Genomic DNA, 13,840 nt, shown 5'->3' with positions numbered 1-13,840 from the left:
TTACAGGTATTACATAACCCAAACTTAACTGGGGAGCAAAGGAGAGCTAAACAGAGAAGGTACCAGATTGCCAGTCCTGCATATTCCAAGAATGCCATGATTGCACATTTAGAAGGGGGGAAGATTTGAGTATAGAAAACTCTTATTGTTGATGTAGGTGCTCTTCAGAACTTTCCCGAACTGCAGGAGTGATTGCACACGTCTGATATGCATTTGACATGTAATTCCATATTCTGTAAACAGAGATGCAGTTCTTCATAAATGACCTGATGATATTCTCACTTGTTGGGATGCATTGACCCCCTTAGATTCTAGAGCATGTCCATTCCTATTTCCTAACACTCATGACATTGGTTTGGCACAGGAAAAGGAAGTCCATGTTTGTCAGCCTTTGCCCTGTGCTGAACTCTTTCCTTGGTGACGTCAAGCACAGAAATATCAGTGCAGTCTCGGTGGAAATCATCCGTTAAGCTTGACATTTAACAACATGCTGTCTAACAGTGCAACAAGATCACAGTCTTCTCATGAAAACTTGCAATCTCTGGAAAACGTTCAACACCGATGTAAGTGTTCCTCCCCATACTGCACCTCCTGGCTTATCGGGGTGCTCTTTTTAAAGAAATTACTGACTAACTAGGGAGGAAAAACATCTTCCCAAGAATGGTCACTAGATGAATATCCGTTCCAGTCTAGCAGTATAGTTTATTAGCTGAAATAAAATTAATTGAATGGAACTAAAGGAGTCTATAGATTAACATCTTCGAAATCCTTTGAATCCATTTCTTCCTACACCATGGTAACTTTGCTTAAAAGAGACCAACCTATTTGAAACGTTTTGAGAGGCAATAACCGTCTGGTTACAAGTAGGTGATTACTCAAGATAATGATGATATGGCATGTCCGCCAAAACATTTTTTGAATGAGGAATTTAAGTGATAATGAGATCATATAGTGAAAAGAAAACTTCCCATCTAGCTTGATGACTTTTCTTTCATTGAAGATTTTGTAAACACTGCAAATATCATTGATCAGAACGAATTTCAAATATTCCTCTAGTATCCACCAAAAGATGCCTCCCTTCAGTACAAGCAGTCTTCATTGGTAAAGGTTTTCTGCTGAGAATTGTATCAAGATAGCATAGAATTGGTGCTTGAGTGTTTTTAAACCTCTTTCAGCCTGTTGATTCCAGCAAAAGCCTCTCTTTATATTTTCCTTTTTCCATACATGGTTAATGTCCCTAATTAACTCTAAAATATGTTTGATAAACGTTCAATAACAATTTGAAAATCCAAGTAAACTGAGCCCTTTCAACATTAGCAGGTGAAGTCCATCCAAAATAGTGGAATCCATCTTTGGATCCATGTAACGACCAGAAACATTTAACCTAAATTCAAGGCGCTCAACATATTTTTGTCTTCTCAAGTGCATACTTCTGTTTTTCAACAGAAATGATGTTGATGAAGTCTTGATAACACCAACCTTGTGTGTTTTTACCATGCCGCGGGACTCTTTAAAAACCTTAGAATAGTATCCAAGTAGAAGAATACCGACAGATCCAGGATATCAGGAAGTATTGGATTCACGAAGCACTGACACTGTATGGATTAATGGACAATGCAAATGGCAGTTCATGATATTCAAAATAAAATGCCTACATGGGGTGCGGAAATGTGTTTCCCACTTTTCACATTCCTTTATATGCAAGAGATAAAAAGTACCTCTTAAATCAAGGCTCAGGCTCTGTGGACTGAATCCAGTATGTCCTTTACAAGAAGAGATAAAGGATATCTGTCATTGGCCATAATCTGATTTAACACTCTAGAACCGATATAAGTTTGCAGATCTTGATCTTTCTTTGATACAAAAAACAAAGATGCTCCAAGAGATGGTGATGAATATGATGGTACAATTAAACCGCTTCTCAAATTCTCCTGCAAATAACCCTCAAATATCTCCTTCTAATTCTCATTCTCAAAAGAAACAATGACTCGAGGTTCGATTGCTATGAATCAATCGTATTCCCTACAAGGGGGAAGTAAGCAGACGTTAGGCTTAGCAAAAACAAGGGAAAAGCGTAGTACAGCTGGGGCATTGAAAAAATGTTAACCACCATTAAATTGGATGTGGAGTCCTTTATCTTGCCTCTAGGTGACCAATAACTACCTGTGGTTTAAAACCTTTAACGTAAATTCATTGACATACAGATTATGCCTCTTTAACCAAGGAATTCCAAAAAGTTCAGCCCCTCAGAAACACCATCATTCATTTGAAACTGTTATTTACATATACATCCCAAGTCACATTCTTTGCCCAGTGCCTTAACTCTGCGTGTCTTCAACAGAGCCCAACCTCCATACTACTCCATCACTTATGCCTTGTGTTCTTTTGTCTTAGAAACTGAATGCTGCCTATCTGCCTGTACCGAGCAGCCTTTGCTCTCAGTCAATACAGCATTAAAGCTTTACCTCTTGTGCTAAGAAAAACAGCAGCACAACCGTCTTCCAGTCACCAGGGCTCTCTGGTAATTATAAGTGGATGTTAATCGCAGCATTGAAACTTACTTTTCTAGATCACAGATGTTTATCTGGAAAGTATACGTTGCCAAATAACAATGCCTACCAAGTTTCCACTAAATCAGTTTTTCTGCCTCCTTGTCATCTGTTCTTTTGTACCATTGCTTACTGTGCCTCTGTGCATCATTGCTTGTTCAGGCGCCAGTTGTAAAATATTTGTATTATGTGTGGCCAAGGTATAAGAGATGTTTGCAGTTAACACTACTTTGTTTTCACTGACTGAATGCAGCTGTTGAGACAGATTAGGCTCAATGTTACAAGTGGAAATAGTTTCTCTAAATTTTAGAGTCTGCCCTCCAAAAATCCTAGACATATCGTGCCTAATTTATTCTAATTTCTGTGTTAAGTTTAATAATCGTTTCGTAAAGATCAATAATTGGGAAGTAGGTACACACAATTTTAGGGTTGATTTTCTACAGAATGGTAGTTTTATTAAAATTTTACTGGTTTTCACAGTCAGAATCAGAATCAACTTATCTGATAGAGACTTCTAGCTGCAGATTTCTTACCTTAGAATTTCCTGGCGTCAGCTTGGAATCTGGAACTTTTGCTAAGCAATACCCTTGCGCGCACTGTCAGGTGGCATCATTCTGATCTGTGTGGCACGTTGGAGCCGTCTGTGACATCACGGTCACTTATAAAGGCACCACCCAGGCACGCATACATCTGTTCTTTTCCTTCCGCGCCTGTTAAAGCGCAGCTCTGCAATCGAGTTACCCTCTGTCTTTTTTGACAGGGCTTTTTTTCAACTTTTTTTTGAAGATTTTTGTTGTCTGTGTGAAGAATGACATCTAGGAAGATGGGGTTCAAGGCGTGCGTTATGTCTCTGGTGTTGAGACTGAGACCACAACTCAAAGTCGTGTTCCGACTGCCGGTTCATGGCTCCGAAAGCTTTGAGGGAGTGGTCCCTGAAGCTCGTGATGGGCCAGCATGCGACGTAGGCAGGCGCCACTCCTCTGATGTCACGGTCGAGGAGGAGGTCGTAGGACTGCTCCAAGAGCCCTAAGTCCTCTTCGTCCCATTCGAGGTCCTCCGGTAACTCGGGGAAGAGGCACAACAAGAAGAAGTCTAAGTGGACTTCGACTTCACCTTGCTCGTCGGCTGACAAGGCAAGTCGGAAATGTTGACGTTCCAGGCACTGTTCCGCTGAGCCGTTGCTAGGGCCGACTTGAAGCCTACCCCCTCCTTTCAGGAGCCGGAGCAACCCCTGCTCAGCTCAAAGAGTTTTACAAGGCCATGTGTCTGGTATTTGAGCAGGCTGGCCCTGCTGGCGTGCCTTCGGACACCTCGGGGTCAGCAAGGCCCCATTCTGTTACACGCCGGCGGCTTTGCTTTGGCCTCGGCACCAATGGGGTCTCTTGGATTCGTTATCGGATTCGGAACGACGCAGAGTCCACATGATCGCCCTACTCCAGCGTCGCTCCCGACGTCATTGCTCCCGGGCCCACCGGTGGCCTGAGCCCCATTTTAATAACCGATCATCCGGAGCTGGAATGGCGTTGCACAATGCTGATTCCAGCGCAGACGGCGCCAACTGGGGCCAGATCATTGCCTGAGCCTTTCTATGATCAGCCAGGCACTGGTGAAGAATGGGAGGGGTCTCAGGACCCTCTGAAGTCTCAATTGGAACAAATGGACTGGTATATGGAGTTAGGAGAGGCAAGTGGACTGGATACCTGTCCAGATACTGGCATACTCTCACCTCCTACAGTGGCTACAGAGGAGGGAGCATCATATGCTATGGGGGTGCATAGAGCAGCTGAGGTCTTAGGCCTAGATCTGCCTATGGTGCCGGTCAGGACTAACCTCCTGACAGAGGTTCTTCAGCCGGGGGTTTCCACATCGGAACCAATGTTACCCTTTAATGAAGCCCTCTTGAATGTCCTGCTGGGGACGTGGGCCAAACCTAACACCGGGGCTCCTTTAAATAGGACAGTTGGCTGCCACCATCGCCCAGCTCCAGGTGATCCTAGCTTCCTCACACAACACCCCACCCTGGAGAGCTTGGGGGTCCAAGCCTCCACTTCTCATGGCACCTTCCGCTGCCCCGGAAATAGAATCCAAGAGGCTGGACCATTTGGGAAGAAGCTATTTTGTTCCTCCAGCCTGGCATTGAGATTGGTAAACACCCCATGCCTATTGGGCCATTTTCCTATACTTTATGGGAGACAGTGGCACAGGTGCTGCCTCAGGTCCTGAAGGGTGTGTGGGACACTCTCTCACAAGCAGTCAAAGAGGAGAGAGATGTAGCAAAGTTTACTATCAAGTGTGGATTAAACACAACTGCCTCCCTGGGTAGATCGATTTAGTCGATAATGGCCCTTAGACGCCACGCCTGGCGTCGAACATCTGGCTTTTTCGGCGGCTGTCCAGGCGAATCACATGGATATGCTACTTCGCCCCAGGCAATCTTCACCCACCTACAGACTACGAACTTCCTGCATTCACTGGGATTCACTAAAGGCATGCCAAAGTCACACCTGACTCCCTCTCAGAGGCTCCCTTTCACCGGAGCTGTTCTGGACACTGCAGTTTGTGGCCTGTCCTCCTGAGCAGCTAGTCCAGGATATTCAGGTTAGAATTCCGATATTTCGGCCTCTATCCTGGATTTCGGTGAGACAGACTCTGAGGCTGTTGGGCCTCATGGCCTCCTGCATCCTGTTAGTAAAATATGCCAGATGGCATACGAGGCTCTGCAGTGGGACCTGAATGGGTACAGCATCAGAGAAATCTTGTCAACACGGTTCAGATCTTGTAGGAAACTGCAAAACACCTGCAGTGATGGTTAATGAACTGCAATTGGGTCAGAGACCGACTCCTCTTCCTTCCCCAACCAGAGTTTACAGTAGTGACAGTTGCGTCACTTCTGGGATGGAGAGGCCATCTGGGAGAGCTGGTGATCAAAGGCCTTTGATCTCTAGCGGAATCTGGACTCCATATCAACTTACTGAAGCTACGGGCGATTCGACTGGCACTGAAAAATCTTCTTCCTGTTGTAAAAGGGAAGATGGTGCAGGTGTTCACGGACAACACCACCGCAATGTGGTACTGCAGCAAGCAGGGTGGTGTGGGGCTATGGACCCTTTGTCAAGAGGCCCTGCATCTCCGGACATGGCTGGAACAACAGGGCATAACCCTGGTTGTTCAACACCTGGCAAGTTCCCTGAACACCAGGGCAGACAAACTCAGCCATTGATGCCTAGCAGATCACGAGTGGTGTCACCACCCAGAGGTAGCACAAGGACTTTTTCAGCATTGGGAAGAGTCTTGGTTAGATCTGTTCGCCTCTGCAAAGAACGCGCAATGTCAGCAGTATTGCACGTTAGAATTTCCAACTCGTCCAGCGACGTTTTTCGTCACAAATGGAGCTCAGGCCTCATGTACGTCTTTCCGCCCATACCACTTCTGCCCAGAACTCTCAAGAAGATCAAGAACGGCTGGGCATAAGTTACTCTGGTGGCTCCGAACTGGGCAAGGAGAGTCTGGTATCCCGAGCTTCTGGAAATGAGCATCTTCAGATCAGGCTGCCCCTTCAGGAAGATCTTCTGTCAGAGCATCAGGGAAAGGTTCTCGACCCGAACCTGTCAACTCTGCACCTTCATGCTTGGAGATTGAGCGGCTGTTGACAGCTTTCGACCTTCCTCCCAAAGTCTAAAGTTATTTTGGCAGCCAGGCGTCCCTCCACTAAGAAGGCATATGCCTGCCGTTGGAATCGTTTTGTAAATTATTGTACAGAAAGATCTCTTGATCCTCTTTCTGCTTCTCTCTCTGACATTCTTCTCTTTATATTAACCCTTGCCCAGCAGGGCTCTGCATTGGGCACTCTCAAAGGGTATTTTTCCGCCTTGTCTGCGTTCTTCCGGCTGCCTGATTTGCCTTCGTTGTTCAGATCACCTGTTGTACATAGATTTCTCAATGGGCTTGCACATAGGTTTTCCCCCTATGCCCTTTATTATGCCTCAGTGGGACCTGCATCTGGTTCTCACATTTTGTATGTGTGCTTCCTTTGAGCCACTGCACAACTGCCCCCTCTGGGTTCTCACCATCAAGACAGCCTTTTTAGTGGCAATAACATCTGCCAGGAGGGTGAGTGAGATGCAACTCTACCCCCCGCCGTATCTCACCATGTTCCCGGACAAGGTGGTACTTGGAACTCGTGCCTCTTTTCTCCCCATGGTGGTCATCCCATTTCACCTCGGTCAGAACATCACCCTCCCAACCTTCTTTGCTCCGCCTTATCCCTCTAAAGAAGAGGAGCGACACCACTGACTGTACCCAAAAAGAGCATTGTTGTTCTACCTTAACTGCACAAAAGAGGTATGGGTGGATGACCAACTCTTTGTGGGGTATGTGTGAGCAAAGAGAGGTCGGGCTGTGCAGAAGCGATCCATTTCGTGCTGGGTCCCTCTCTGCATTAAGATCTGCTACGCGCTGGCCAAGAAGCAATCTCCTGAGGGCTTGAAAGCTCATTCTACCAGGGGCAAGGCTGGTACCACTGCATTAGCCACAGGGTGTTCCAGTCCTGGACATCTGTCAGGCGGCGACATGGGCATCCTTACACATGTTCACAAGACATTATTGCCTAGACAGTCAGGTCCGTAGAGATGGGCGTTTTGCCTATTCAGTCCTACAACACTTTCTAGTGTAAAGATGATCCGTCCACAGCCCACCACCAGGAGGTTATGGCTTGGGTATCTATTCTAAGGTAAGACATCTGCAGCTAGAAGTCTCTGTCAGATGAACAAGTTACTTACCTTCGATAGAGCATTATCTGGTAGAGACTCTTTCTAGATGCAGATTCCTTACACCCACCCATGCCCCCCGCTCTGCAGACACATCTAAATAGGGTCAGGGATTATCCCTTTCAGGGCCCTAGTTTTTTGCACAGACAAGCTGTTAGTTCTTTCCATGGGTCTGTGCGTCTGGCATGCAAATTAGTGGAAAAGGAACTGATATACTTGTGCCTGGGTGGCATCTTTATAGGTGACCATGACATCACAGACGGCTCCAACGACGATGCCACGCAGATCCGAACGACGCCACCCAATGGCATGTGCAACAGTATTGCTCACCAAAAGTTCCGGATTCCAAACTGATGCCAGGACATTCTAAGGTAAGGAATCTGCAGCAATATAGATTCTCTACCAGATAATGCGTTACTGAAGGTAAGTAACTTGTTCATTCGGTTCATATCATAATGACCATAAAAGCACAATATCTTACTGCGTTTCAACATAATAAAAAAAACTGGTTTAAAAACCAGTCATGATTCCACTTCAGTTAATAAATAATCCATCTGTGTTAAAATCAGGTTCAGAGTTATAACAAAATGAAATTTAGACAGAGATAAAATAATCGCAAAAGGTTTCCATTCCTTCACAGGTTTCTTAGGTAAAGTGCAAGCAGCAATAAACCCTCCTCAGCAATCTTAACATTTAATTATTTCTTTGCAGGGTAGATAAAGTGCAAATAAATGATAGTTAAAAAAGATAGTTGTATCTAAAAATTCAAAGTAATCAAAACATAAAGGGTGGACTGCTCATAATGGTTTTAAATACAATCAGTTATCCTGTAATCCTTTCCTTTTTCTTATTACATATATAAAGAATTTTGCTAAGACATGACTGACTTTTATGTCATTCATTCAATTCAGAAATTGATATGATTTTTTTCTGCCTTCATGATAAAATTAGCAAAACAGGGTGGCATGCATAGTTGATTAGGTCAATACATTTTCATACGTGCATTTGACATTCTTGTGTGCCAGCTTAGTTCCCGTCTAAAAACCAACCAGGTGGTGTATTATAAAAAGACGGAATCTTGTCAAAAGAACTCTATGATACAAATTATGAAACAAGCTAAGGTAGCACTGTTGGCTTTGATGAGTAAGGTATCATGTCTATGCTATCACTGTGACTTTGATCTCATCCCCTACTTTAGCTACTCTTGCACATTTTTCCCCTAACATAATTCTTTAGTACGTATTTTGGAAAAGTAAGATGTTTTCAGGATTCCTCCACAAATTGGTATCATTGTCTCTAATGAGTTGTAAACTCCTTTTAATCTGGACTACCCACAGTATCATATATGCCTGGTCCAACTCTATACATTACCTGATAATATCCTGGGGTAGTTGGGCCTCTGATTTTGACCAGACTGCGAGCCAGAATAGCAATGGGTTGGGCTCTATAATATCAAATATATGCTGAAGGCCCAGCTCCATGTGGACAGTACTACTAGGGGTTGATTGTGGTACGACTAACAACCTTCTCAAGGACTTACCTTGTTTTTTGTAAAATTTGATTTTTTTTTTCCCAGCCCCACCAAATGCCTGCACCATATGTTGCAGCAGATACCGTCCTGAAACTATAAAGTGTTAACATTTCTGGGAAAGGTTTAGTCCCTAATTTGGCAGTGAATCTAAATATCCCCTCATTTTTCCTAGACATATTTATCACACTGACCTCTCTATGTGAATTCCAACCCCCATTATCTGAGAACCTTAAGCCTAGGTAACAAAATTGCTTCATGCTTGCGATCTTATTGCCCTTTAGATAAAATGGATAGGTTTCCCCATTTTTTTCTACAGCATGACATTGTGAAAGCCTTCCCCTAATTAATCTTTACGTCAGTACTTTGTATAAAGTCACTAAAAGAATTAATAAGGGCCTACAGGATCACTGGAGTTAATGCCAAAAGAACGGTATCATCAGCATACAGCAGGATAGGTATGGGTCTGGCTGCTACCCTTGGAAAGTCTGCACCAAGTGACTGCAGTCACTCATCAGTAACATTAAGATAAATTGAGAAAAGGAACAGGGCTAAGATGTACCCCTGGTTTATCACCTGCATATCTTGAATGGTCTATTTAATTCTTCCTATGCACCATACTGTACCCTTGCTATACATGTAAGCAAGTAGTGAGGTAATTTCTTTTGGGGGGTCCACAATGCGTACATGGATCTCCGTAGCCTGTTATAATTCACTTGGTCAAATGCGCTGCTTAGGTCTATGGAACACATGTATAGATTGTCTGTTCTAGCCTTTAAGTACTTCCGTATTAGGTGGTTACGTTAAGGCATTGTACAACAGTCCCTAAGCCCCTTCTAAAGGCATACTGTACTTGAAAAAGAATGTTGGTATTCTAGGCCCATGCCTCTAGTCTCTCCAATAGGACCCTACCTAAAATATTTGATAGAGAATCCAGCAGTGAAATTTGTCTATAACATTTTGGATCTTGTTTGGAGCCCTTTTTAATTATTGGGATAATTAGAGATACAGACCATGAGGGAGGCACTCTGCCTGGCCCAGCCGCGTTCCACACAAGTGTGAGCAAGGGTACCCAAAGGTCCAGGCGATACTTGTACACAGCTATGGGGACTTTATCCAGGCTGGGTGCTTTCCCCAGCACTGATTTGGCTAGTGCTCTCTGCACTTCCTCTGTATTGAAGGTGATATCAAATTGGGTAATGTCCGATGGAAATCCACCTTCTTGATCTTGCTCAATGGAGGGTGTAAAGATGGTCCCTTTACACCCTTCATTAGGTAGAAAAATGGTCCACCCAAACTTCTGCTGTTATTACTGTTTTCAAGGTTTGGGACGGAATTATCTTTAAGAATGGAAGTGTTAATAGTCTTCCAAAATAGTAGATTATCTTTGATATATGCAGCCTGTACTAGGCTTGCCCAAGCGATGTATTCTAAATTCTTGTTTCTTGAGTTAATAGTCTGTTTGTCGAATTCTGCCATTTTGGATAGTTACCCGATCCCTTGGATGAGCATGTAGGTGTTTGATTAATTTCCTGTGTGCCATTGTGCAGTGACGATCAAACCACCCCTTTTTGCCCTTGTTTTTTACCTCTGATAACTTTGCCTGAGATCTTGATTAACAGATTTGGAAACCGAAATGTGTGCATCGATAATTGTGATACTATCTACATCATCTTTCAAGCAGGAGTAGAAATAATCTTTGTTTCCTCTTATTCGCTCTGACATAAATTTGTCGGGATCAACTCCCGCCCATTTGATCCTTACCTTTTTTTGCCCTATTGGATTAATGTGTCCTATAGTATCTGTACAATTATTCAAAGGGGAAGTCAGCAATAATGTTAGAATAAGAGGATTATGATCGCTGATGCAATTTTTCACTACAACCAGGTTGATTGGTATCACTCTGTGATTTCTGGAAACCAATAATTGGTCTATTTTACTCTGTTCTCTCTGTTCAAAAATATTGTTATAATTGTTTACTATCAGAAAGCATACTATGCCTTCTGATAGTAAACAATTATAACAATATTTTTGACGGTATCAGGGCTAAGACTGAAGAAGATGTGGGCAATACACTGTAGTGTCTTCTCTCTGATTAAGTGAAGGATACGTTTATAATATGGGCATGGGATTTTGATCTATCCAAATGTACAGTAGCCTTGAATAAGATTTTCAGCTTCAATGACCCCCTCTGAGGAAGATGTTGTACACTTTAGCCATTCTTTTTATGGTACTTCTCTGAATAAGTTCCAAGCTTAATAAAATAAATTAAGCTGGTAGAAAGGTGAGACAAGGGATGTTTTGATAATCCTAAAAGGAACTGCAGTAGAGATGAGGACTATTAAACCACCCTTTGCTCTTCCCATCCTTGATACTGTAGCAGCTGTACATAATGAAGACGCTGTCTATATCAAAAGTATCTGTAAACCATGTCTCCTGTAAACGGGCTATCCGACCCCCATTGACAAATTTTGCCCGGCCGACTATATTCCAAGAAACTTGTACCATTCTCTTAGTGGTGACTGATCCAATGTCTGTATTACTGCATTGGTGGTTTCCCTCTGCTGCCATGCCACTAATTCTTCTTCTAAGACTTCTTTAGGCAGGGCTACAGCAAAAACGTTTAACGGTATTTCACCATATTCGTCAGGAAGCTAGATCTTGGTCGGCAGATTGTACTTTTTAGGATTTAATGTTAATCCTTTTAGAAGTTTTTGATAAATTAAGAGTAAAAGATAATTGTATATTTTGACTGTGAGGCTTGTGAGAGTCTCTGAGAATCTTGCAGGAGCACCAATTTATAAATAAAGCATTCTCATAGGCCCAGGGTGCTTTATTGCCCTGTTCGAGCTGGGAAACCTGTGTTTGCTTGTCAAGCAAGCGACAGGGAACACCAAGTCTGCTCCCAGCAGGTGGGGTCTTCAGCAATGCTGGGAGGGGACTTGAGATCTTTCTCTGTTTGCATTGATGCAGCCATAGAAGCCATAGAAACGTGTATAAACATTGCTCCCGCCAGGGGCGTGGCCTGGAGTCGATGGAGTGAGTGGCAAAAGCGAGGAGCTGCGCCCCGGGACCCCTGTCGGCCTTAATCCTGGCGAAATAGCCCTGGAGCCTGGATAGCCATAACACCTCCCCCCCCCCCCCCCCCCCCAAAGAGCCACAAGGGGGGAGGCACCTAGAAAACGACATAGGAGCACGGCGGCGGGGTCCCAAAGACAGCCTGTGGCGAGAAGGAATCCAGAGCTGCTGAGTCGCAAGATGATGGGCGTGACCAGGGCAGGCGTGCTAGGAATACGCGCGGTTCCTGTCTGCCGCTGATCCCAACGAGCAGGAGAGCTCATTGCACGGATCCGGACCGAGGAGCCTGTGAGGCAGACGAGCGAAGCCTTGGAGAGGTGACCCTGTGCCCCTGCGGGTGCACCGGGCCCTCAACTGTTGACCCCGCCCCCTCTCGACCGCGGAGAGGGCCCACAACAGGGAGTGGAGGGGGGTGGCAGTAGAACAGAGCTGCCAGGCTCGCGGACCCTGCCCCGAGGAGGAAACAGAGGGGAGCGAGACACGTGACATGTGACACCCCTCCCCCACATCGACGGAGGCAGAACGCGGCACGACTGCGCAAGAACGGCAGTGCGCCGCAACAAGAGCATTGTTGGCCCTGTCCCTGCACCCTAGAGAGGTGAGAGCGTGGTGAGCGGCGCGACCCGGGAGGACTCTTCCCCACCAGCGGTGACTACAGTGGAGTCATTGAAGGAAAGAGTTGGCTGAGGTGGACAGGCCCTGCACACTGAGTTCAGACGGCGACAATGTGCACCACCTTGATAAGAGACCCCTCCAAAAAATAAGCACTGAGCACAAGATAGTCCAGCACTGTGGCAGGACAGCAGCTGTCTGCTAAAAATGGGTAAACCCAATAAGAAAAGGGACAAGGCTTGGAGACACCAACTTGCAGCCTGACTTCCCTCCTCATCACACACTAGCACTGCGTAGCCTATGGACGGCCTGGCGGGGGCCCCTCTTTAGGGGATATACTACAAGCCATCACAACCTCCAGGGAAATTTGGGAGTCTAAAATAGATACACTGGCTATGGATTTGGGCTTACTGCGAGAGGACCAAAGACACCTGGCGGAAAGGGTCGCAACAACGGAACGAGACGTGGATGAGCTGAAACCGGCAATATCAGCAACGGGCGACCGTGTGTCCATCCTGGAAAAGCACTGTGGGGACCCTAATGGCCCGCGCAGAAGACGCCGAAAATAGATCAAGAAACAATATCCACATAGTGGGGCTGCCTGAGAAAGTTGAACTTAAAGACTTGACTGTAAACCTGGAGAAATGGATAAGCACTGAAGTTGCGCCAGAGGGCCTGTCGCGATTCTTCGCTTTCGAGAGAGCACATAGAGTACCAGCAGGTTCGCCTCCTCCCGGGGCCCCGCCGCAGCTGGTGGTGGCCCGCCTACTGCATTATAAAGACCAGGACCACATACTTGCCCAAGCTAGGAAAAGTGAGGAATTGAGAGTGGAAAACAACATAGTTCGAATTTTCCCTGACTTCTCCCACAATGTGCAAAAACAAAGAGCCACTTTCCTGGAGATCAAAAAACAGTTGCGAATATTAAACCTTCCATACGCCATGCTCTTTTCTGCTACACTGAGGGTGGCAGAGGGCCGAGGGGCAAGATTCTTTCGAATGCCACAAGAGGCAAGAGAATGGCTAGATGAACGCGAAGGACCCGCAGGCACGAGCGTACCTCTTAGAGCTAGACCCAAGAGCAGGCAACAGCGATCCAGAGGACCCCGGCGCAGAGGGGTGGCACCTTCCTTGGAGGAAGCCCAAAGGGAGAGATAGTGTGGCTCTGCTGCCGTGGCATCATTAAGCGGGGGAGAAGCTAGTCCCCAATGTGGGGCAACGAGACGAACGCGGGGATCGGACTCCGACGCAGAGTCTGAGAGTTCGGCAGTAATGACTGTGGAACTGCCGGTGGTGACACCAAGAAC

The 13,840-nt window shown here is 45.5% G+C and overlaps 1 protein-coding gene across 5 annotated transcripts in view; it reads left to right on the top strand.

Moving 5' to 3' along the window:
• IMMP1L (inner mitochondrial membrane peptidase subunit 1) overlaps positions 1-13,840 on the top strand; it is a 272,369-nt gene that overhangs the window by 108,350 nt on the left and 150,179 nt on the right. Inside the window, exon 1 of one of the 5 annotated variants that reach the window (XM_069223484.1) lies at positions 2,500-2,521. The exons of the other annotated variants lie outside the window; for them this stretch is intronic. The gene's annotated coding sequence lies outside the window, so the exon portion shown is untranslated. Of the gene's footprint in view, positions 1-2,499; positions 2,522-13,840 lie in introns of those variants that run through there. 5 annotated transcript variants of the gene reach the window in all.

The sequence above is a fragment of the Pleurodeles waltl genome, chromosome 3_1, assembly GCF_031143425.1.
Source record: "Pleurodeles waltl isolate 20211129_DDA chromosome 3_1, aPleWal1.hap1.20221129, whole genome shotgun sequence".
Taxonomy (NCBI): domain Eukaryota; kingdom Metazoa; phylum Chordata; class Amphibia; order Caudata; family Salamandridae; genus Pleurodeles; species Pleurodeles waltl.
This window is presented reverse-complemented; position numbering and strand designations above follow the sequence as displayed.